The 26,375-nt window shown below is 45.0% G+C and overlaps 1 pseudogene; it reads right to left on the bottom strand.

The window, feature by feature from the left end:
* Positions 1-6,273: 6,273 nt before the first annotated feature.
* LOC147902726 (peptide-N4-(N-acetyl-beta-glucosaminyl)asparagine amidase A pseudogene) lies at positions 6,274-22,591 on the bottom strand (annotated as a pseudogene).
* Between the last annotated feature and the right edge of the window lie 3,784 nt (positions 22,592-26,375).

The following is a 26,375-nucleotide window of genomic DNA, read 5'->3' on the forward strand; positions in this document are numbered from 1 at the left end:
GTTGTGATGGCAGGTAGAAGGGGAGCACAAGAAGGTGCGCAGCAGGATAGGGCAAGATCGCAATCTAGGCCAGTTGCCTTTCGGGGGGGCCTGGAGGCTTAAAAAAGCACTACCCCTCTGTTTTTGGAGAGTGAGCTTTTGGAAAAGCAGGGCTTTACTAAAAGCGTGCTCTCCCGCTATCAGTTCAGCCAATTTGCCTTCTCCCATAGCCTATAAATTGCGTAGAATTCCAGCCCCTCTATGCCTTCATGCTTGGGAGCTAGAACACCTATACGGCCTGCTGCACCACCTCATACAGATAGCCAGGAGTGGCGTCCCAGGTTCAAGAATTGGAGCTGAATAATCAGCTCAACTCAACCCAGCCTACCTTCTTCATCAACCAGCTTTCCCTTCTTCCATCGTCTCCTTCCTGGCCAGCTTTCACTTCGTCTCTACCTTCTAGCTCCGAGGCCACCCGCTTGCTTCTCTTCTCTAGCCTATCTTCTTTTCAGATCAGATTTCATTCATGGCTAATTCTATAGACCCCGAGCTTGCGATGGGAGACCAGGATATGAGCTACCATGCGTAGGATGGCCAGGGTCTCTACGATGATTTGATTATGAAGATAGCCTTCAGTGAATTCACCACTGCTCTCGATCAAAAGTTTGAGCAGGTTAACATGAATCAAATGGGGTTGACACAGCAACTCCAAGGGATTCAATCTACACACACTTTTGACTAGCACTATTTAGGCGCTCACGCATGTGGATATGCCTTGGCTTCAGTGTTAGGTTTGAACATCACTCCAGATCCTTTTCCCGGAGATCAGAAGTCTCGTACCAAGGAGGTTATTGACACTTGGTTGCACAAGTGGCAAGTACACTTCCAATTTCACAATTACCCGAATGACAAGAAAATACAGCTTGCAGTAGGGTATATGTCAAGAAAGGCTTTATTATGGTGGAAGGAACTCCGACCCAAGCCTGTAACATGGATAGAATTCAAAGGGGTCTTCTAGAAAGAGTTTCTGAAGGAGGAGGAAGATTATGATATCGTAGGCAAGCTCAAAGCCCTCATGTCCAAGCTGAATCTAACTTTTGAGGTTTATCTTCAGAGGTTTCGGGATTTGCAGACCAAAGCTACAAAGATGGATCCAATGATCTTGTTAGGTTTCTTTGTGGATGGTTTGCTTGACTCGTATAAGCTACAAATCAAGAATAACAAGTGTATCACTTTGCAAGAGGCCATGAATTATGCGTGCATCTATGATGATACCATGGCTAGCGCAAAGGAAACCATCGTTGCCGACACGGGCAGGAAGAACAAGAGGAAGAACAAGAGTCTACCACTGGTACTGGGGAGTCGAAGTCTATAGACAATGCCTCCAAGAAACATTCGACTCAGGCGAAGAATGGTCGTGCCCATTTCCTTCATACATTGAAGCTAAAGAAAGAAGGACGTTGCTTCATATGCGAGGAGCGGGGCCACACTAGGAATGATTGTCCTAAGCGCAAGAACTAGATGCAAGCGCCGGGACTAAAGCTCCATGCGGGTCCAAGTACCAAAGCTAACGGAGCTAATCAAGTTTCGATGACATGTATTTCTATAAATGTCATTACATGCTCACTCTCTTGTAATTGCACTTTTAATAATTCGTTATTTGATTCCCATGATCTTTTTCGAGTTTATGGAGAAGTTAGGGACCAAAGAGTTCACATTCTCTTTGACCCGGGCAACTCTCACAACTTTGTTAATTACAAACTTGTGCAGAAGATGGGGATGTCCACAATACCTAGCGATTACACCTATGAGGTGCAGCTTGCAACTGGGAAGCAGTTTTGGGATCGCAAGATTGACGCACTTTCTATCCGGATTCAAGACTACATAGCTACTCTTACGTGCTCCTATGTCATGCACTTGGAGCATGTGGACTTGTTAATTGGAATAGAGTGGTTTAAAACCCACGATATTCGGATTGGATGGAAAGAGCATACACTTTCTTTTTTGGATAAGGACACCCAATTTTGTATTCAGTATGATAATATTTCCTCTTCTCAAGGACCTATTGTATCTGCAATGCAGCTTCGGAATATAATAAGCATTGCCCATTATGATGTGTATCATTGTGTTTTGATTCCGCTTTCTTCATTTGTTGTCTCTATTAATAACAAAAATGATTTAAGCGTGTTTGAACAGCGTGTTTGAACACCGTGAATTGAGAACGTTGTTGGATGATTTCATGGATGTATTCGCTGCTCAACTGTCGAAAGGTTTACCTCTAGAACAGGAAGTAGACCATCACATAAATTTAGTACCTGGGGCTCAACCTATTAGTGTTCCACCTTTTAGGATGAGCTAGCTTGAGGAGGATGAGTTAACTTCACAAGATGAGTTAACTTCACAGCTACAAGATTATTTGAATATGGGGCTATATGCGATCGCCCAAGTAAATCACCTTGGGAAGCACCTGTCCTCTTAAGAAAGAAGAAACATAATTCGTGGAGAATGTGTATAGATTATAAACGATTGAATAAAGTGACAATTAAGAATCGATACCTTCTTCCTTGTTCCGATGATTTGATAGACTATTTAGCCGGAGCGAAGTATTTCACTAAGATTGATTTGCGTACAGATTATCACCAAATCCATATCTATGCTAAACACGTAGATAGAACCGCATTCCGAACTAGGTATGGCCACTACGAGTTTCTTGTATTGGTTTGACCAATGCTCCTGTCACCTTCCAACAAATGATGAGCGATTTGTTTCGAGATTTTTTGGGCAAATTCGTAATGTGTTCTTAGATGACATCTTGGTATATAGCCAAACGCTAGAGTTTCACATTGGACACCTCTGGATTTGTCTTAGTTATTCTAATACATCATAAGCTCTATGCCAAGATGAGTAAATGTGACTTCTTTGTGAAGGAGATCATTTACTTAGGACACAAGATTTCTACTGAAGGTATTAGCATTGATTTGGATCATATCCAAAAGGTTTTGGAATGGCCTATCCCTCAGACTGTGAAACAACTTTGTTCTTTCCTAAGATTCACGGTTCTTCTACGGAAGTCTATGCGTGATTATTCACACATCACGGCACCCCTTATAAACATATTGAAAGGTCGTGGACGCAGGTCTACCCAGCTGATCTCTTGGAATGATGCATTGAACAAGGCTCTTGAAACCTTGAAGTTAACTATCAAGGAAGCACCCGTTCTTGCATTACCTGATCCTACCTGACCTTATGCTTTAGAGGCCGATGCGAGTGATTTTGTGATTGGGGTAGCTTTATTCCAAGAGGGTAGACCTGTAGCTTTTGAGAGTAAGAAGCTAGACAACACCCAAAATCGTTGGCCCACACTAGAAAAAGAACTCTATGCGGTTGTGTATGCTCTGAAGGTTTGGAGACACTACTTGTATGGTTCGAAATTCCTTGTATTGACCAATCACCAATCAATCAAGTATGTGTGTGATAGGTGAATTGAGGGGACGAAAGGCTAGGTGGGCATAATTAATGCAAGATTTTGATTTTGAAATACGTTATTGAAAGGGTTCGCTAAATAGTGTGGCGGATGCCTTAAGTCGAGTCAAGTTTGTAAATGCTATGTCATTTACAAAAAATCCTCAAACCTATTTTAATCCTTGAGAGTGCTTTGCGCAACTGAGTCATTTTAGTTCTTATTGGCAGAAAGTCTAGGATGGGAGCTCCATGGTTGACCAGGACTCAGGGATTGTGCCACCTATGGTATAGGTGGCAGGAGGTCAATGGATGATTAGGAACGGCTTATATGTGTACCAGATGTTTCGAATCTTCGATCCAAGGTTGTATGGGAGTGTCATAATGCTCCTAGTGTTGGACATCCACGTATACATCAGATTGTGTCTCTTGTGAAGCATACCTTTTATTGGCCTAAGATGCGTGCATTTATTGAAAACTGTGATAGGTTGTCGAGTTTGTTAGGTTACTAAGGTAGAACGCCTTAGAAGCGCAGGTTTATTATAGCCATTGCAAATCCCGGGTAATAAATGAGAAAGTATTTCCAAGAACGTGCAAGGGTCATGACTCCATTTGAATCATAGTGGACCGTTTGACAAAAATGGCTAGATTCTTACCTACTACAACAACCATCTCAATTGTTCAGCTGGCTCACGAGTTTGTGAACCACTTGTTTAAGCTGTATGGTTTGCCATCTGACATAGTCAATGACAGAGACTCGAAGTTTACAAGTAATTTTTGGACACTTGTTTTTTAGAAGTTGGAAACTACTCTAAGTATGAGTTCCTCAGATCATGCACAATTTGATGACAGTACAGAGAAGGTCAAGCAATTGGTTAAAGATATGCTTCAGGCATATGTTTCTAAGAGACAATCTTCATGGGAAGATTATCTACCTATGATAGAATTTGCTTATAACAATGCAAAGCATTCGAGTATTGGTTACAGTCCTTTTATGCTTATGTACAGGTTTCAACCTAAGTCACCAGTTATGGTTGGGTTAAAGGGAATCCAAAATGATGCTGCAAAGACATTCTTGCAAGACATGCAAGAAATGTTGCAATTTGCCAAGGAGTCTATTAGAAGTGCCCAAGATCGAGACATATTTATTAGAAGTGCCCAAGATCGGGACATATTTTATGCTAATAGACATCCTTCACCTAGAGAGTTCTTTGAAGGAACGATGGTATATTTGCATATTTCCAAGAAATCCAAGAGCCCAAGTACTGGTTCGGTTTCAAAGTTATCCCCCAGATACAGTGGTCCATTCAAGGTTATTAAAAGAATTGGACCAATTGCATATAAACTAGAATTTCCTCCTGATGCTAAAGTACATCCAGTGTTTCATGTCAATAGACTGAAAGAGTTACTGGGTGCGGATAATCAACTTGTTTCTCCTCAAGAAATAATATAAGTTACAGATTTGACTTTTATTCCATACGAGCCTAAGAGTATTCTTGAATTTCATGAATGACAGATTCGTAATGTAACTATCATGAAATACAAGATCAAGTGAAAGGATTGTGTTGAGGAGGATGCAACATGGGAGATATTACAGAACCTCCAAAGGACATTCCTGAGTTTTATAGCTAACTTAAGAGTGAGTTCTTAGAGGAGGGGAAGTATGTCATGTGCACGGATTGGTATCTGACGTGTACTGGGTATACAAGACTAGCTCAGGTAGCTTGGGGAGGCTTAGAGCTAGGCAGGCTTGATTCTCGAGTTGAGTGGCAAGGGTACGAACCAATTAGAGGTCTTCACTATTTTTGGCGCTTGGGACCCGAGTCTATGTAAGGGGCCCAAAAGTTCAGTTCTCAAGGAGCCAATGGAGCAAGTCTCGTTCCAAGGTGCTAGGTCTGATCCTGGATTGAGTTGCGGACGTGCGCTCGCATCATAGCGTAGCCCAAGACCCAACAGCAGATCCCAAGCTTCACAGCGCCACCTAGTGGTATGGGACATCAGACTGGTTAAGATCTAGTTGGAAGTTCGTGCTCGTAGCTCACCTCGTGGCTCGGAGGAGACATCTCCTGATTCGCGATCGCATCCAGTAAATGTCATGATTGGGTGTGTTCTTGTGTTTGCTTGCAAAATCAGAGGTTCCAAGAGTGCTAGGGTCGTGTCAAGAACATACTCTCACATGGGCACGAAGGGTCTAGATGACTACTAAGTGAGACTTAACACCCATGACTGTCCACATAGATTTGTAGTTAAGAATCTGCAACAAATTTCCACAAACCCTAAAAACAGTAGCATAACCTTGACTAGGAGTGGACCATGATCTTAATCAAAACAAATCACAAAAACAAGCGAGGTGAAGCTTGTCAAGTTGATGATGAATGTGAGCTTCTCTTAGATTGTTCTATTTAGAAGACGACGAAGAGAATAGATATAAGAGCCCAATAGCTCTACATAAGTTTGGATCTGAGTAAATGGTCTCGTCTCATTCTCTTTACAGTCTTATGTACAGTCAAAGCTGAAGGTGGTCTATCCGAGTCGAGACAACTTTCCAAGAGACTGAAATATTCTCTTTAAAAGTACATGTCCATATCGACAATTCAAACATTGAAAAGCAGAGCCATTCTTTTATTGCACATAAAAGAGGGTAAGGAACCATAATATGTCAGCCCCTGCCTGTCAGGGTAAGAAACAAGGAAGGAGCCAACGCTCCAGCTTCTTCATAAAGCTTTTGTTTTCTTGAGCATATGAAGGTCTCACCAGGTAGAGTTCGGAAGATGGCAAGTTTACGCTTTTCATCATGTGCGTCTAGCAACCACCAGAGAACATCAGTCTGGGCATTTAAATGTTACAGGATAGATAAATTACGTCCAACAATATGCTATAATTTTTGGTATTCATTGATCTTTCATAACACCCCTGCGTGCTACCGAAATCGTAATTTTGTTCTAAAGCTTCTATTCCAGCAGTGACTGCTTCCAACAATAGTCATACTGCTATGAACAGCTTGTGTATCAAGGATAAGAACGTTGAAGACAGAAACTGTAGAACTCTGCTCGTTGAAGGAGTGCGTAAGATTACTCTCTTCAATAAAAGAGCTCTTGAGCCTGGAATACACTTGGCTATACAAGTCGAGAGGGAAAAAGCTAGATGTTTCTTGAGAAAACACTACTTTTGGCAATCACATCTCCTTTTAATGGGGTGACTTGAGACACGATCTGTATGTTGGAACCATTTTGAAAGACAAGCACATGATCGAATACAAAAGAATAGGAGGCTGTGGCAAATATGTTCCCCACAACGAGCAAACTATATAACCTGAAAATGAAATTGATTGCTTGGCTGCGGTATGAAAAGTGCCGTCCAATCCCTCAAAATCTGATGTCAGTTCAGAGAAGATAGTAGGCTCATGATAAGTAGACCGTAGTATAAATATAAGCTCTCACACATAGAAATCCACACACCCACACATACTTGAGCATCTATTAATACAAAGCTCTTGGTGCTAAATTTCTGTCGGCACTCCGGAGGTGAAGGGAAGACTCAGCTGTGACAAAGGCTAGCACTAAAGGAGAAGGCTAATCAAAACATAGTCCACATTCTCTTCATTCAAGCTATAACTGCTTGTGAAGACTATAAGATTTCATTTTAGTCTCTCCCAAACGAGCACCATCTAGCTCACCAGGCAATGCAACACTTAAGATAGATAGAATTTATCGCTACGTCAGCTGGCCGCAACATGTATGAAAACTTCACAAGGTGAAATTCTGCCACAAGAAGGCCTACAACTCCAGTGTTAATTGTTCGACACTCTAGAGCTTGAGGAGAAGAGAACTAACAGCAAAAATAGAGTAGCATACAAGACTATCTAAATGTAAAATAGAGTAAAGAAAGTTACTACAACATAGTTACACAACTACAACATAGTCACACACAGGGAATTGACTCTCGTGGACGAAGATAGAGCTACATGTGAAGATACGACCCAAAAGTAGAACATAAGGTTAAGCAAAATGATCAGCTTTACACAAAGCCCATGGCCACCTGTCCACCTGCCCACCCAGCTTCATGTGGGTATTCACATAGACATCATCGCTCCACCACGAGTTATACTACAATCCATTCAGCTCATTACAAGCTTGAGCACACCATTGACATACACCTTCAAGTACCAATGTAAGAAGGACAAACAAAAGCTGCTGCAGTCTCTTGACACACAAAAATGTCAAGTAGATAACAAGACAGCCTTGGCATTCTTGCAAACTAAGCTGGTCAAAGAGAAGATTGACAAGTTATTAAGAGTTGGTTTCATATATCCCCTAACACATGTCACTTGGTTATCTCCTATGGCCATTGTTCCAAAGAAAAATAAAAAATTGAGAATTTGTGGACTATAGAAAGTTAAATGCAGCTACCATCATTGATCCATTCCCACTACCATTTTGTGATTCATTACTTGATGTTGTAGTTGGACTTGAAATTTACGGTTTTTTGGATGGTTTCAATGGGTATAACCAAATCAGAATGGCTCCAGTAGACAGAGATAAAACTGCTTTTGTCACAGAATGGGGTGTGTTTGCATCAAATCTGATGACTTTTGGATTGAAGAATGCCCTACCTACTTTTTAAAAATATATACAAGAGGTATTTGTAGAGTACCTCACATCCTTTATGAAGGTATTTTTGGATGATTTCTCAGTTTTTGGAAAAATGGTGGAACATTTAAATCACTTAGCATTATGCTTTGCTAGATGCAGATTTAGTGGTCTCAGTTTAAATCCAGCAAAGTGTGCTTTTGCTGTTAGTAGAGGAATTCTACTAGGACACATTATCTCACAACAAGGAATGGAGATTGATCCTAGCTAAGTTTCAGCAATTCAGAATGCAAAAGCCCCAAAAAACATCAAACAACTTCAAAGATTTCTAGGCCAAATCAAATGACATTGTAGATTTCTAAGATACCTTGCAGATATTTGTTATTTGATTAGAGATACAGAACCGAAGAGGCTGGAGTGTTGGTTCCTTCCTTGTCTCTTATCCTGACAAGCAAGGGCTCATATATTTTGGACGTCTGTTTCCCTGCCCTATTTTATGAACAGTAAAAGAATGGCACTGTTTGAATTGTCCATATGGACATGTTCTTGTAAGGAGAATATTTCAGTCCATTAAAAGTTATCTCGACTCAGACCAGCCACTTTCATCTTTGACCAAGAAGATGATCAGTAGTTGGCATTATAGATGTTACAGGATAGATCAATTACGTCCAACAATATGGCATAATTTTTGGTAATTACTGATCTTTCATAACACCCCTGCGTGCTATCGAAATCATAATTTTGTTCTAGATCTACTATTATGGCAGCCGTGTTTCCAACAATAGTCACACTGCCTTGGACAGCTTGTGTATTCTTCAAAGAATGGAATGTGATTGTAGACAGCGAAACAGTAGAACTCTATTCGTTGAAGGAGTGCGTAAGAATACTCTCTACAATGTAAGAGCTAGAAGGCCCAAAATACACTTGGCTATAGAAGTCAAGAGGGAAAAAGTTAGACGTTTCTTGAGAAAACAATACTTTAAATGGTGTTTTTGCAATCACGTCTCCTTTTAATTGGGTGACTTGAGACACAATCTCTATGGCGGTATCATTTTGAAAGACAAGCATGTTATCGAATGCAAAAGAATAGGTGGCTGTGGCATATATGATCCCCAAAGAGCAAACTATGTAACCTGAAAACGAAATCGATCGCTTGGCTGTGGTATGAAAAGTGCCATCCAATCCTTCAAAATCTGATGTCAGTTTGGAGAAGATAGCAGGCACATGATAATTCAAAAGCCCACCAATTGTCTGGGAAGCCTTAGGATCAAGCCAAAGATGAAGGTTGGTGCCCAGTGGCCAGCTACCAATGGCATTCTCTACTCTCATGCTAATGGTGTGGTCATCTCTGTTAGAAAATAGGAGGGAATGAATCACTCAATCCTCCACCCAAGATCTCTCCAACTCTCACACACTCAACTCAAATAGATGATCACAGATGCAACAAACACACACTCAGAAATATAGATGGAATAGATGGAGAGAGAGAGTATATTCATCCACCGGATGGTAGGCAGAAAATGGCTCCAAGGGAGCAGTACAAATCACAGCAGGGTGCTGGAGCAAACTGATGAACTCTCTCTCACAAACTCTCCCAGATCTGAGTTGCTGAACGCTGCCTTGGAGAAGGCTTTTTGTAGTGCACTAGATGCTGGGATCAATGGAGAAGTGGGCCTTTTATAGGCACTGCCCAGGCCCCTTCAGATGACCGACCAGCAGGGTCGGTACCCTGTCTAGTGGCCGACTTCATGGGCCCCATAAAACTGACCAGGGTTGGCCCTAGTCAGTGGCCTTGGTTGGGCCGACTTGGCCTGCCACAGGCCCCTATATAAGGGTGCCCTGTGCAGCCAGTCTGCACTGCTGCAGGAGCCTCCATGTGAGGCCTAAAGCCCCCTTTTACCTGCTGTTGCAGGCTGCGACCAGCCCGTGTGCTGGTCGCCTATATCTGCCATGCTCTCTTCCCTCTGGTTCCGGCCTGAGTCTCTCTTCCTGTTGCAGGCTGCGACCAGCCCGTGTGCTGGTCGCCTATATCTGCCATGCTCTCTTCCCTCTGGTTCCGGCCCGAGTCTCTCTTCCAGCCCTCCTATCTCTCACTGCCCCTTGTCCCCTCAAATCAAGGGCTCACAGGTGGGCACAGTGAGAATCTAACACCCCCCCTCAATGTCACAACTGTGGGCCAATCCCCATACATCTGTGATGAGGTGCTCCATCTATTCTCCATGGAGTGCCTTCATGAAGAGGTCGGACAAGTTGTCGGTGGTCAGGCAGTACATGAGCTCGATCACGTCGTCGATGATGAGTTCTCGAACAAAGTGGTAATGAACTTCAATGTGCTTGGTCTGCACATGGTACACTGGATTCTTGGCAATGGCTATGCAACTCTGATTGTCGCACATCAGCACTGTTACGCTCTCCTGACACACGTCCATGTCCTCCAGAATCCACCTCAACCACAGTGTCTCACAAGCTGCTGTACACGCGGCTTTGTACTCTGCCTCTGTAGATGAAAGGGCCACTCTGGGTTGCTTCTTACTCAGCCAAGAGATGGCACTAGATGCAAGTAAGAAGCAATACCCTGTTGTTGATCTTCTGGTGTCAGCATCACCCGCCCAATCACAGTCGCAGAACCCGCCTAGTTCGATGCCTTTGGTATAGGTGATCCCATAGGTGCAAGTACCCTTTAGATACCTCATCACCCATAAACCTGCATCCCAATGACTCTTCCTGGGAGAAGCAAAGAACTGGCATAATAGCCCAACTGCATAACAAATATCAGGTCGAGTATTGGTAAGGTAAAGCAAACTTCCTATCAATCGTCGGTACAAAGGAGTATCAACCGGTTGGGATGTGTCGTGAACACTTAGCTTGAGCCCGACCTCCATGGGAGTTACTGCTGTCCTGCAATCCTCCATTTGGAATCTCTTCAGAAGTTCTCTGCAATATTTCTCCTATGAAATGAAGATCCTATCTTTGGCCTGCTTTACTTCTATCCCAAGGAAGTAGTGTAATAACCCAAGGTCATGAAGGGCCAGAAGGGGAAGAAGAACTAGGGAGAGAGAGTGAGAGAGAGTAGACTCAAGTGTGCGGGTGTGAAGTGATGAGCCACACCACAAACTCATTAGTTTTATTAGGATTAGGTTTTACCCTATGACTGTCTTAAGACAGTCATAGGTGTCCTATCTTTAATAAAGGGTTGGCAATGTGCCTTTACCCCAACAACCTCCCACCTAAAGGCCAATGTGCCTAAAGGGGAGAAAAGAATAAAAATTACAGCAATATACAGTTACTGTATACAAGACCATAAAATAAGAATGGTCTTATCCTAATCCCATGATGTGGCGGCAATGTGCAAACCACTCTGTAGGCAAGCTCTTAGTGAGCAAATCTGCAGGATTATCATCAGTGTGCACTTTCACAAGCTCGAGTCGCTTGTCTTCCAGTACCTGTCTGATGAAATGATATTTCACATCAATGTGCTTGGTCTTTTGATGAAAGACCGGATTCTTTGCCAACATGATAGCACTCTGACTATCACAATGCAAAACTGGCATATCTCCTGTAATGCCCAAATCTCCCACCAGCCGAGTAAGCCATATTGCTTCCTTGCAAGCCTCAGTGGCTGCAACATATTCAACTTCAGTGGTTGACAGTGCAATGCATTTCTGCAACCGAGACACCCATGATATAGCACCTCCTGCAAATGTGAAAATATAACCAGTAGTAGACTTCCAGTTATCTGCATTCCCTGCATAGTCTGAATCTGTAAAACCATGCACCAATGCATCCTGCCTACCATAGCATATGCACAAGTCTTTGGTACCCTTGAGATACCTCAAGACACCTTTCACTGCTTCCCAGTGCCGCTTGCCTGGATTTGCCATATACCTGCTGATGACTCCCACCGCAAAAGCAATATCCGGACGAGTGGCAACCATGGCATACATCAAAGATCCAACTGCAGATGCATAATACGGAACCTTGGCCATTTCAGCCTTATCATCATCTGATCTGGGCTGTCCTTACTGCTGAGTTTTAAATGTGGAGGCAACGGGGTACTAATAGACTTCCCCCCCTCCATTTTAAAGCGCTGCAGTACTTTGTCAATGTACTCCTTCTGTGACAGAAACAAAAGTCCCTTGTACCTGTCACGAGTAATCCGCATGCCAAGAATACGAGTTGCATCACCCAAGTCTTTCATGTCAAAAGACTTATGCAGTTGTTTCTTCAAAGCACTAATCTCATGCTGAGATTTACTGGCAATAAGCATGTCATCCACATATAGAATGAGTAGCATCAAACTGCCATCCTTTGCCCGTTTGGTGTACAAGCAATGATCGGTCTCACACCTATGATACCCTTGGGACTGCATGAAGGCATCAAACTTCTTGTACCATTCTCTTGGCGCCTGCTTGAGTCCATACAAGCTCCTCTTGAGCTTACACACAAGCTGCTCTTTCCCTTTAACAGCATATCCCTCTGGCTGACTCATATAGATCTCATCATGAAGATCTCCGTGAAGAAAAGCTGTCTTCACATCCATCTGACATAAATCCATGTCATCATGAGCAACAAGAGCTAACACTGCTCTCAAAGTAGTCATCTTGACTACAGGGGAAAAGATCTCATCAAAGTCAATGCCCTTCTCCTGCTTAAATCCCTTCGCAACCAATCTGGCCTTATACCTCGGTAAAGCATTTGAATCCACTTTGACTTTGTAAACCCACTTGCATGGCAAAACCTTTCTGCCTGCAGGTAGCTGCACCAAGTCCCATGCATCATTTTGAAGTAGAGAGTCCATTTCAGACTGCATGGCTTTCTCCCACTTCCTTTTCTCTGTTCTTCCCATAGCTTCCTTGAAGCTGGAAGGCTCACCACAATCTGTCAGCATGATAAAATCAGCCACATTATTGGCTCCTGGAACAGGCCGTTGTACACGGGTGCTCCTCCTAACAAAATGTTCCGGATTAGGCTGTTGTCGAGCCTGTTCGTCATGCATGACGGGTGGCTGTACCACCATATCTGGCTGTTCTACAGCCCCATCTGCTGGCATATCCAGTGGTGCATCATTGGCAAAATTATCTGGCTGATTTCCAACCTGTATACCCTCTTGAATAGGGTTATCTGCAGCAGCCTGCTACTGCATATAAAAGGGCATTCTTTGCTATCCAACATCATCATAAATAACCCTCCTGTATTCCACAGGTTGCACAGGTTCCTTGTGTACACTATCCTCTTTAAAGATGACATCATTGCTGCGTATAATCTTCCGTTTAACGGGATCCCATAACCTGTACCCCATTTCACCTTCGTCACCATAACCCATAAAGATGCATCTGATAGACTTTGGATCCAGTTTGGTGCGCAGTTCTTTGCATACATGAGCAAAGCACTCGCAGCCAAATACACGTAAGTGCTTATATGAAGGTGGCTTGCCAGACCACACCTCCTCTGGCACTTTCAACTCCAAAGCCTTGTTTGGCGACCTGTTAATAATGTGAACTGCTGTTTGCACGGCTTCTGCCCAAAAGCCATGGGGTAATGCAGCATAAGACAACATACATCGAACCTTCTCCTGAATAGTTCGATTCATGCGCTCACTTGCACCATTTTGAGATGCATTATAAGGGGCTGTGAGTTCCTGTTTGATGCCCTTAGCTTCGCAAAACTGCACAAAAGCATGTGACACATACTCACCCCCATTATCGGATCTGAGGCATTTCAGCCTACGACTTGTCCGATTCTCAACCTGAGTGACAAACTTCTTGAAAGCATCTAAGGCATCGCCCTTATGCTTCAAGAAATAGACCCACACTTTGCGTGTGGCATCATCAATGAAAGTAATAAAATATTTTGCACCCCCTAGTGATAACTGTGGCATCTCACACAAATCAGTGTGCACTAGATCAAGCGGTGCTCTATTCTGGGGAGTTCTCCTCTTATGAGGAGTCACAAAATGCTTGCCAAATATGCAATGATCACAAGTAGGCAAATCTGAAAAAGAAAGAGACGGCAGATAACCCAAACGTGACAGTTCTTGCATTCCTTTAACAGACATGTGTCCCAACCGGCTATGCCACAATGAAACATTTGGCAGCTCGGTTATGGCAACAACATGATTACCCACACTGGAAACATAAAGAGGGTACAAGGTATCACTCTTAAAACCCTCAGCCACTACAGCCTGGCCATCAGTAATCACCCGTTTGGAATCCCCAAATGTGGTGTGGTAACCACTGTCATCCAACAAGCCAGTGCTAATCAGATTTTTCTTGATTTGCGGCACATGGCGGACACCATCAAGCATGAATATGCGTCCATCAGGAAATACTATCTGTATACTGTCAATCCCTGCAATCTGACATGCATAGTTGTTCCCAAGATGAACAACTCCATAAGTACCTGTGTAGGAAGTAAACCACTCCCTATGAGGAGTAACATGAAAAGAAGCACCTGAGTCCAAGAGCCAGGTGTGCATGTCATGGCCATCAATACCCAAAGCATGTGCTATTACAGCAGAAGAGCATAAAACATCATGTATGTCACTGTCACTGTCCTCTGCTGCAACATTCACTGCATCCAAGTCATCTGCCTTGGCCTTGCCTTTGCCTTTGCTTCCATTGCCTGCATCCTTTGTTTCAGCCTTCTTGGCTTTCTAATCCCGTATGAACTTGAAGCACTTAGACTTCACATGTCCCTTCTTGCCACAATAAAAGCATTCAATATCCTTTTTGCCACGGGACTGACTGCGGGATTTGGACTTACTAGCAGATCTCCCCTTCTGCTGAGTCCTGCCTCTATCCTGTACCTGCAAGGCATTTGAAGACTTGCTGCTCGCATTATTCTTCCTGCTCATCTCCTCCATAAGGAGAGAGCTCTCTACATCAGCATACATAAGAGTGACATTCGAATTTGGCAGGGTGGTCTTGAAGGTGTCCCAACTCTCAGGGAGGGTACACAACAAGAAAGTAGCCTTGAACTCCTCATCAAGGTTCAATCCCTGTGCAATAAGCTGTGTAAAGTTGGCATTGAGCTCACTCTAGTGTGAGGTCATAGCTGTACCTTCCTTCATGCGAAGATCAACCAGCTTCTTCAACCAGTAAACCTTACTGGCTGAGCTCTTTTGGGCATACAACTCTTCTAGCCTCTGCCATAGGCCATAAGAGGTCTTTTCAGCCTAAACATTGAACACAAGAGTATCAGAAATAGTGAGCATGATAGCTGCCCTTGCGGACAAATCAAGCTCTTCCCAGTCATCAGCTGCCATGTCAGATGGCTTGACACCCTTCACCCTTATGGGCTTAGAAATCTTCTTTAACAGAAGTACATTCAAGCACTGTTCTGCCCATAATGCATAATTGTGTGCTCCTTCCAGTTTCTTTATGTTCAGAATTGAAGATTCACTTCCCCCTGATGCCATGTCAGATAAGGAAAGTATCTGACTCCCTGGAAGTAAAAAGACTGAATAAAAATTCTGATTTCTCAGAAAAAACCTGCTCTATCAAGAGCCAGGAGCACTCACAATAGTACTGTTTTTTACTGTCAGGAAAATCTGCAGCAAATAGTAAATGTCCCTGCAATCACTGTACCTTCTAACACACTATACCGTGCTCAAATAGGCATAAACAGTAAATCCAGAATGCTGCAGCTGTTCCACAAGTGCTTTAACAGTGCATCATTGGCTGACAAAACACAAAACACTGCTGTAAACACTGCTGTATTGGCTGTACTGATCACTTCTCCCACCTCAGATGAGGTATTGCACTGAGTTAATATGCATAAACCACTTGGCATACACCCAAAAAAAAATGACACTTCAGCCTGTCACAAAACCTGCAACAGAAAATGGGATAAATCCCAAGCAATCACCCTTCTGCCAAGGGGATAAAATGCATCTGAAGATCTCTGTCGGTAACCCAAGTGCTATCAAACAAAATCTGGGCAAAAGCCCCTTGATCTAACACCTGAACCAAGTGAAGAATACCTCAACACTGAGGTAGCATGCAATGTGAAAATCTCTCTGACAAAATCAACCAACAGTGTAATGCATATACTGCCCTGTGTACAAACACTCAATGAGGAACCTTTTGAGCACTGTCAACGATGGACCGTTAGGGACCGAGTAAACTCGATGCGCCCTGGCCAAGCGTGGCTCAACTGAGGTTCTCTGAGTGTTGCACAAAAAATGTGACCTGCAAGAAAATGTCACCTCGACACTGCGGAAATCGAGACAAATGTGTGCTCTCTCGCACCACACTGCCTCAAGGCATACAAAGCATCAACTGCCGGGCAAAAGCCCTATGATCTGCTCACCCGGAAACTGAGATTCAAACCCAGTAAAAGCATAAAAATCCTCTGCAAAATCAAGGCATTTCCTTCACGAAAACAGATAACTGTGCAATCAACCACACACTGTGGTTCTCTTCACCTCAAGCACGAGGTAAATGAAGGTACTTGCTGTACTTTCAAGAAAACACAGTTTTGAGAACTGAAAGATGATCCTGAATCAAGAGCAGATAGCTCTTTCTCCTTCTTTTCTTCCAAAAAAAATTCTGTGCCTGCTGTGCTTCCTGTACCTGCGCACGTATGCAGGGTACGGAATCCCAGAAAAAAAATTTCGAAAGTTCTCCCGATGCACGTCATGTACCTGCGCAGTGTAAGTCCGTACGGATGTACGGCGTCCGTACGGCAGGTACGGATGGCCGTACCTGAGCGCGCGCTGCGTGCTCTGACTCTGCGCGGCCTAGTGCTGTGCACTGGCTGCCCCTGCGCAGGCTAGCAGCAGCTAGCTGCTGCTGTAGCTCTAGCTGCGTGAGCAGTTGCGCTGCTCGTGCTGCTCCGCTTGCCGCCGCCCGTGCTCACGCTGCCCTGCTTGCCTCCGTGCTGCGCCGCTGTGCCCCGCGCTGCGCTGCCGTTGCTGCCTGCAGACCTGCGACGCCTGTCCGTACGGATGTACGGACGACGTACGTCCGTACACCTGCGCTGTCACCTGCTGGCCCGCGCTACCGCCTGCTGGCCCTTGCAGAGGCTAGGTAGAGGTCGAGGGGGGTGGGTAGGCAAGGGTAGAGGGAGAAGTGGCTCTGATACCAGTTGAAGGGCCAGAAGGGGAAGAAGAACTAGGGAGAGAGAGTGAGAGAGAGTAGACTCAAGTGTGCGGGTGTGAAGTGATGAGCCACACCACAAACTCATTAGTTTTATTAGGATTAGGTTTTACCCTATGACTGTCTTAAGACAGTCATAGGTGTCCTATCTTTAATAAAGGGTTGGCAATGTGCCTTTACCCCAACAGGTCAGTGATCTCAAACTCAGACATGAGTAGCTCCTTGACCTGAGAAATCTTCTTGACATGGTCACCTGTCAAGATAAGATCATCAACATAGAGGATGAGTACCAATTGCAACCCCTTCTCAATGAACAAGTAGAGGTTTGCCTCAGAAGGGCTCCGACTTAGCCCTATCTTTTGAAAGAATACATCAATCCTTTGGTACCAAGATCTGGGGTCCTGTTTCAGCCCATATAACACCTTTTTCAACCTGCAGACCTTTAATGGGGACCCTGGATCTTGAAAGCCCGGTGGTTGCTCTACGTATACCTCCTCCTCCAGGGTTCCATTAAGGAATGCGGACTTCACGTCCATTTGAAAAATAGGCCACTGGAATTGGGCAGCAAGGGTAATCACTGTCCGGATAGTAACCATGCGAGCTGTGGGAGCAAAAAATTCATCAAAATCCATGCCTTCAGTTTGAGCAAAACCTTTGACCACTAACCTTGCTTTGTACTTATCCAAGCTGCCGTCTAATTTGTATTTAAGTTTGTATACCCACTTAGTGTCGATGACTTTCCGTCGCACGGACCTGGCCACTAAGTCCCAGATATTGTTCTTCAGTATAGTATCAATCTCTGCCTGCATGGCAGCCTGACATTCTGGATTGTCCTTCGCCTCCTCGAAGGTCCTTGGCTCTTCAAGCTGAGCCACCAAAGCAAAATTCACGAATGGGGTCTTTTGAAGACGTTGGGACCGACGCAATCCGAAACTGCTGAACTCAGGTATTTCAGTGACCCGAGAGTCTTCCAATGTTCTTAGGTACCATTGGGGCAACCTCTTCTGCTTCTCAGTGGGAGGAGAAACTGGAGCTGCTTCTGGAACAGCCTGCTCTTCCTCAGTACCTTGTGGAACATCAGCTTCCGACTTCGCCACCTCTTGGATGGTCAACCTGGGACAGGGTGGATTCGGGGGTTGAACAATCTCTTCCTCCTTAATCTGAGGCTCCTCCTGGGGTTTAGGTTCCTTTTCCTCGAAGACGACATCCCGACTGATAAGGATCTGCTTCTTTACTGGATCGAAGAGTCGATAGGCCTTAGATTCTTTGCTATACCCAACAAAGATACATTTTCTGCTCCGGGAATCAAGCTTGGTCCTATCTTCCTTGTGCACATGCACCCATGCGTTAGAACCAAAAATGCGAAGATGAGTGATAGAGGCCTTCTTACCATAAAATGCCTCATATGGAGTCTTGTCCTTGACGGCCTTCGTCTTGGTTCTGTTGAGAATGTGTACGGCTGTATTGATAGCTTCACTCCAATAGGCTTTATAAAGGTTTCTCCCTTGGAGCATAGCAAGCCCTGTCTCCGTGGTGGTTCTATGCTTCCTCTCAGCTACCCCGTTTTGCTGAGAAGTATGTGCTGTGGTGAGTTGTCGCTTGATCCCATGCTTGCGACAAAATGTGTTGAACTCATTTGAGGTGAATTCTCTCCCCCTGTCTGTACGGAACATCTTAACATCCTCCCCTGTCTGCTTTTCAACTCTGGCCTTCCAGTCCTTGAACTTCTCGAAAGCCTGTTACTTTTTAGCCAAACAATACACCCAGGTCATTCTACTGAAATCATCCACAAAGAGAAGTGAGTGCTTGGATCCTGCCCACGATGCTGTAGACATTGAGCCACAAATGTCGGCATGAACCAACTCAAGTGGTTTGCTAGCCCGAAACGAGGCCTCTTGTGGGAACTTGTCCCTGTGCTGCTTGCCTTCTAGACAAGCCCTACAAACACCATCATTGCCTGTAATACGTGGAAGTCCATCCACCATCTTCGATTTTGACATTTCAGCCAAGGTTCCATAGCTAACGTGACCGAAGCGCTCATGCCAAAGTTTGGACTTTCCGTTGTCTTCATGAACCAACATTGCACTGAGGCGGTACAGTCCATTTTCTTCAACTCCTTGGGCCACCATCTGTCCATTTGCTTTGGATGTCACAGTGACCTTGCCGTCTTCAAAGAGAACTGACATGTTGTTCTTGTCCATCTGACTTACAGACAGTAAGTTCTTGCAAAGGTTGGGTACATAAAGTACTCCAGAGATATCCTTCTCCTCACCTGCGGTAGTAATGAAAGGAATGCTACCAATGCCCTTCACAGGACATGTCCGGCTATCCCCGACAGAAACTTTGAAATCTGGGTGTGTACTTTCCATGGTTTTAAACCAAGTCTTTCTGTTAGACATGTGCTTTGAAGCACCGCTGTCAACATACCAACCCTCTTTTCCTTCACTGACTGCATACGCTGAACAATGTTCACTGGTTAAAAACAACTCTCCAGTCATCACATTGGTAGAATCATTGTTAGGCTCTTCTTTGTTCCTGGCTTCTCTCTTCTGCTTCTGATCCGCCTTCTTCTTTCGGCATTCTTTGGCGGAGCCAAGTCTTTCTGTTAGACATGTGCTTTGAAGCACCGCTGTCAACATACCAACCCTCTTTTCCTTCACTGACTGCATACGCTGAACAATGTTCACTGGTTAAAAACAACTCTCCAGTCATCACATTGGCAGAATCATTGTTAGGCTCTTCTTTGTTCCTGGCTTCTCTCTTCTGCTTCTGATCCGCCTTCTTCTTTCGGCATTCTTTGGCGGAGTGGCCAAGCTTTTCACAGTAAAAGCACTTCATTTTCTTCTTTCAGTCAGCGTCCTCTGACTTCTTGAACTCCTTTGGCTTGCCTTTTCCAGGCTTGTCTTTGGCCACTAATGCCTTCTCGTCGGTTTGCATAAAGAGTTTCTCTCGAGCCTCCTCCTAAAGCAGGAGTGGGCCAAGCTCCTCAAAGGTGATTAGCTTAGTCCGTTGACCCGCACTGACCGTAGTCACAAAACTTTTGAAACTCCGTGGCAACTTGTGGAGTGTGAGCAACGCCAATTGACTCGAATCCACCTTCTAACCAACCGCTACAAGCTGGTCCCGCACGACTTTCACCTTTGTCAGATGGTCTTGCACACTATCACCCTTATTCATATCAAGATTATAAAGTTGATGCTGAAGAGTAATGATACGGGCTGTATTATCGGTTTCATACAGCTCCTTCAGTATGGCCCACGCCTCTGAAGACGTCTCTGCCAACTGGATATGAGGAATCACAGCATCTACCGTCGTGCCAATTAGCATTGCTAAGGCTTGAGCATCCCTCTCCTCCCATGCACTGAGTTCATCCGCATCTGCTTCAAATAGAACATCACCTCTTTTGTCCACAATGTCCTCCGGCTTCATCTCGGTCCCAATCACTATCTTCCATAGCTTCCGTGCCACCAGATGACTTCGGATCTTGACCTTCCAAATTGGATGGTTCGTCCCATCGAGCTTTCTAGCTTCACCAAAATTGGGAATGAATGAAGAAGGAAGATGACTGGATGAGGAGAAAGGACGAGCAGTCGGTGTAGAGGCTTCTAAACGCTGATCCATCTCGGTGAATAGCAAACTGAAAAACTAAAGCAAAAAAGATGTACTGACCTCTCGTGCTAGGCTGAGCTGAAAACAGAATCGCCTTTCTGCCAAGGGACTCCTTCCTTCAGACAGTGCTTTGATGAAGAAGAGTTGAGAGCCTATGGCTCTGATACCATGTTAGAAAATAGGAGGGAATGAATCACTCAATCCTCCACCCAAGATCTCTCCAACTCTCACACACTCAACTCAGATAGATGATCACAGATGCAACAAACACACACTCAGAAATATAGACGGGATAGATGGAGAGAGAGTATATTCCTCCATTGGATGGTAGGCAGAAAATGGCTCCAAGGGAGCAGTACAAATCACATCAGGCTGCTGGAGCAAACTGATGCTCTCTCACACAAACTCTCCCAGATCTGAGTTGCTGAACGCTGCCTTGGAGAAGGCTTTCTGTAGTGCACTGGATGCTGGGATCAATGGAGAAGTGGGCCTTTTATAGGCACTGCCCAGGCCCCTTCAGATGACCGACCAGCAGGGTCGGTACCCTGTCTGGTGGCCGACTTCATGGGCCCCATAAAACTGACCAGGGTTGGCCCTGGTCGGTGGCCCTAGTTGGGCCGACTTGGCCTGCCACAGGCACCTATATAAGGGTGCCCTGTGCAGCCAGTCTGCACTGCTGCAGGAGCCTCCATGTGAGGCCTAAAGCCCCCTTTTACCTGCTGTTACAGGCTGCGACCAGCCCATGTGCTGGTCGCCTATATCTGCCATGCTCTCCTCCCTCTGGTTCCGGCCTGAGTCTCTCTCCATGCCCTCCTATCTCACACTGCCCCTTGTCCCCTCAAATCAGGGGCTCACAGGTGGGCACAGTGAGAATCTAACAATCTCCATCCACAAGCAATCCAACAAAAGGTGTAAGCTCCAGATCGTCTTCAGTAGGAAGCTTGTAAGCACCAATTGCTGCTGCAGGCCGCCAAAAGAGAGGATTGATTCCTCCCGTATAAATTACTGGGAACGGCCAAACGGCTCCCACGATAACCCCATCCAAAAAGCCTGCACCTCTCTGAATGGTCCGTTCCCTGGATAGCCAGTAAGATGGTTGGCTTCGATGTACTCATTAGGAGGATTGGTATACCAGAATTCATCGTTTCCATGGAAAGAAACGCAGACTTCCAGTACAGCTCTGTAGACGTTGGGGGGAACCCGAAAAGTTTTGGACGCGGTCTAATTGTCGCTGGAGAGCTGGAACCAATAGCCCTGGGAAACGGGAGTAGGGAGAGAGATGGGTAGGACGAGATCTGCTGGAGAATCGGGAAGAGAGGCTTTGTAGAACTCCAGAGTGAGGTTGATATGGAAGATACCAGTGTAGGTGCTTTCGACGATGTTGGCAAGCTCGAGGGCAACGAGCTGGGGGACCTTGAGGACAGAGGAGAAGCGGGCGATGTCTTTCCTCACCTCCCAGTAGACACTACAAGAGATAGGCTCAACGGTGCAGGTTCTGAGGAATTCACCGCCACCAAACCAGACAGCAGCGATGCGATTGAACTGGACACCTTTGCAGGCGGCGCTCCACTTGAGGACGACCTGACGCCAGGGGGAGGCGCAGTGGGAGGGGGGGGTGTAGTTGGCCATGGCGGGGGGGAGGCCGTAGGTGAAGGGGTAGGAGCAAGGGGAGGAGGGGGGGTCTCTAAGAGGCTGGGAGACTTCGAAGAAGATGGCGGGGGAGGATGAGGAGGAAGGAGCATGGGGATGGAGATGGAGCAGGGGAGGTCTGAGGCGATGGCGATGGGGAGGAGGAAGGGAGGCATTGGCAAAGCAGAAGACGGAGAAGAAGATGATGATGAAAAGGCTGGTCGCCATAGCCACCAGAAGAGCAACTCTGCTGCTGCTGCTTCTTCTTTTCTTCAAGCATCACAATCCAATTCGCTCACTTGTTCTTCTTCTTCAAGCATCACAATCCAATCCCCTCACTGCTTCTTCTGCTGCATCACAATCCATTCAGTTCCAATCCAAGCTTTGCTTCTACTTGCAGTCACGGCAAACCACACTCACATTCCCTCCCAACAACTAACTCACAATCCTCCTCAGACAGCAGTAGCTTCCACGGCCGGATTCACTGTTTTTTAATAGTAAAACCACTGATTTTCATTGATTGAATGTAGAAACGGTACCACCCATAGTGGGGGCAACTACAAACGGTGGGGAAACACTTCTAAAAGAAATGATAGGCATCATGTGGGGACGTATGCACCAGAATGCATTGTCTTCTTTTCATTCAGTTCCACAAGAAGCTTGATTCTTCCATCACTCATGGCCATTAGCATTCCCATTCCCGAACCTTGGGAGACCCTTCCCCTACATAAAGGTTGCTGCTCAATCATCATTGTCATCTTCTTCCACTTGCATAGCCAAGTCCACTCATCGTTCATTCACTTCCACTCGAAGCCTGCTTCTCCTAAAATACTAGCTCTACATACTTCTGAAATTCATACAGCTCGTCCTCTCCTTGCTGTAACTGTGGAGGCACTTCGCATGGAAGGTTGCGTGCATCGGCACACACTCAGGCAAAGGTTCAGAAGGAGATTGCAGTGGTGAGACGTCACATTTGCGGCTTTCAAGATGAGCTCCACTAATCTAAAGGGGGGGAGATCCTACCAAAGCCAACATTTTTCAATCCAACGGGGGACATACTACCAAAGCCGGCATTTTTTTTTTGCATATAAAATATCACATGCTATAAAACAAAATCAAACTTCAAAATAAAAATTCATTCACATTAAACCAGGCTGCTTTTAACCTAGCTTCTGCTTATCCAAGGCGATGTAGAGTTGGATACTTCAGAACCTTTGGTGAATGCCTTGCCTTGCCTCCTCAACCCTTGGAACCAGCTCAAAAGTTCTGTCCAAACTAGCTTGGACTCTTCACCTTTCTAGAGTTGGATGACTAGTTGTATCAAACCCTTGGTATAATAATTCCCTGATTCAAATGGAACCATTTTGGATGCAATGTGCTAAACATAGTTTGTCCATGCGGCTTACACCTTATAACATATGCTTATGTCTAAGAACTTGGGCTTGCTCAAGGCCACCAACTACAAGGAGCACCACTATGAAACAGTAGGGCCTTCACATCTTCAACTTGTATGCAACTGCTCACGTAGGCACCCTAAGTGATAAATGTGCAAATAGAGGATTGAAATGACATCTTTTTGCCTCTAATAAGATCTCAAACCGGTCAACATGCGATGCTAACTATTTGATGAAAGACATAACCTTTTACGCATCCTTTATGTTGTGAGCATCCTATTCAATGGGTTGTTATGTCGCTTTAAGTGCCAAAAGCTAGGCTTTTTGGTAATCATCGAATAGAGTGCTCCCTTCAATTGAAAATTTGTTTAAGTTTTCCAAAAGAATTCGGCCACAAATCCTTCATTCAAACCTATGACCTTGTCCTTTAGAGCTATAATCTTTGACAATCAGGCCAATTTGACCATAAGGCATGTTCATGTGAAGTACTAATGGTGAATTATTGATCCTAAGTTAGATTCAAAGTAGTTAGAATTAGCCCTTGCTCAAGAGCAAGGACCACAATATCAATGAGGGTAGTGATTTATCATTTCGCATGTATCAATGAGGTAGTGATTTATGATTTCACATTTAAATAGCTTGTAGGGTGGGCAACAGTGTGAACGTGCTCTAAAAGGAGGCCATATGTTCCATTTGATATATAACTCTTCTCAAGAGAGTTGAGAGTGGGATATCATTTCACATTTAAATAGCTTGTAGGGTGGGCAAACATGCTCTAAAAGGAGGCTATATCTCCCATTGGGTATATAGCTCTTCTCAAAATTCTAAGTGTATATTGAGTGGTAAAAAAAGTCTACAAATCTAATAGGAGTGGCAATTGAATGAAATTTGAATTGGCTTGGATGATAAGCTTTGGCTCAATTTTCACCGTCTAGCCACAACTCTGTCACACTAGCATAATGTGTAGTAGTCAAGTCAACAATATAACCCCATTTTTCATCAGGTTATACCACCTTTGCAAGCCCTTGATGAATCGAAAAGCTCAAAGAAGTTTGCCTCTCCCCCTCAAGCTCATGGCCTTTGCCCTTGCCTCCCTTTCCCTTCTATCAAGGATACTACTTCCATGTGAGATCCCTAAACTGACAGAATTGGCAATTTGGTTGTCATTACCATTGGATACAATGTTGCCCCTGGGTTGGTCTTGTCACCATTAGCCTCATGGTGGACCTCGATGATTGAGAAGAAAGGGGCCTTGATTAGAGCACCTCCCCACGTTTAGGCTTGTGGGGATGGCTAGAAGTTGGATGGCCAAGCTCATTCAAGCATTTTTGCATCCTTGTGCTGAAATGCCAAATAAATGCTAGGGCTCTACTCCATTTCCATTCGTGTTGCTCCATTTTCATTCACCAACACGTTCGAGCAACTCAATGCTGAGTCAGAATGTTGAAAAACTGGAACTCTAGCTTGGCGCTGGAATGTTGGACTAGCAGGGATAACAATCCATGGGAATAGTGCATTTTGTTAATGTTGCTGTTCACTTAGAGCTGCTAGCCCTTGTGGGGAAGCACGATTAGTGTGACATGCCCGTTGATCCCTCGCATGCCTTGCTTGGCTCGTCAATGGTGCCAGCCCGGTGCCAGTTGCCAGAGTGTAGATCCTAGTTGTTGGATTGTGAGATTTCCTTAACGGTAATAAATGATGGGTTAGATTATGATTCAAATTTGATAATATCTGCTCAACCGATTGTCACTCTTTAATATTCTTGCATTGCCATCCATGAACCAAATTGTTGGTGTACATGCCTCATGGAATGTACGCCTCATGGGATGCGCATGTGTGTAGACCGTTGATTGCCTAATGAAGCACCCTCGCCACATCATGAATCATTGTTGTCACATCATGAATTGTGTAGTCACATGGCACTTCCGTTCTTGGTGGTGCCATTGATGGCTAGAAATGAGTGATGGTCGTCACTTCCCGATCAAAATTTGACGAAAACGGTTATTGGCCTATCGGTCAGTTGTTGGTGATTTCGTGTTCAGCAACTACGGAGGTAGAGGCCTCCTTTCGTGTTCAGCAAACCGTAGAGGTTGGGCAAAGAAAGGGCGATGACTGATGCTGCATGCATCCTGGAGGTCCAAATCCTAAACTAGGAGAATCATTTGCATAACTTCCAAGGTTTCGCTCAACTCCTGAAAGCATCTCCCTATCTATCTATTCTATTAAGGAGGGTAAGAGGCACAAGAGGCTGACACGTGTTGCCCTATCCTACGTGGCAGTTATTTGGAGGTTTGGAGTGAGAAGGATAGAGGTTCGGAGATCGTTCGGTGGGAGAGGGAGAGAGGAGAGAGAGAGGGAGGAGAGCGAGAGAGAGAGGGAGGGAGAGAGAGAGAGAGAGGGAGGAGAGAGAGAGAGGAGAGAGAGAGGGAGGGAGGAGAGAGAGAGGAGAGAGAGAGAGGGAGGAGAGAGAGAGGAGAGAGGGAGGAGAGAGAGGGAGGAGAGAGGGAGGAGAGAGAGAGCGGGAGGAGAGAGAGAGGGAGGGAGGAGAGAGAGAGAGCGAGGGAGAGAGAGGGAGGGAGGAGAGAGAGAGAGAGAGAGGGAGGAGAGAGAGAAAGAGG

This window comes from Dipteris shenzhenensis, chromosome 4 (genome assembly GCF_047967505.1).
Source record: "Dipteris shenzhenensis isolate YYH24624 ecotype China chromosome 4, Dip_SZ_1.0, whole genome shotgun sequence".
Classification (NCBI taxonomy): domain Eukaryota; kingdom Viridiplantae; phylum Streptophyta; class Polypodiopsida; order Gleicheniales; family Dipteridaceae; genus Dipteris; species Dipteris shenzhenensis.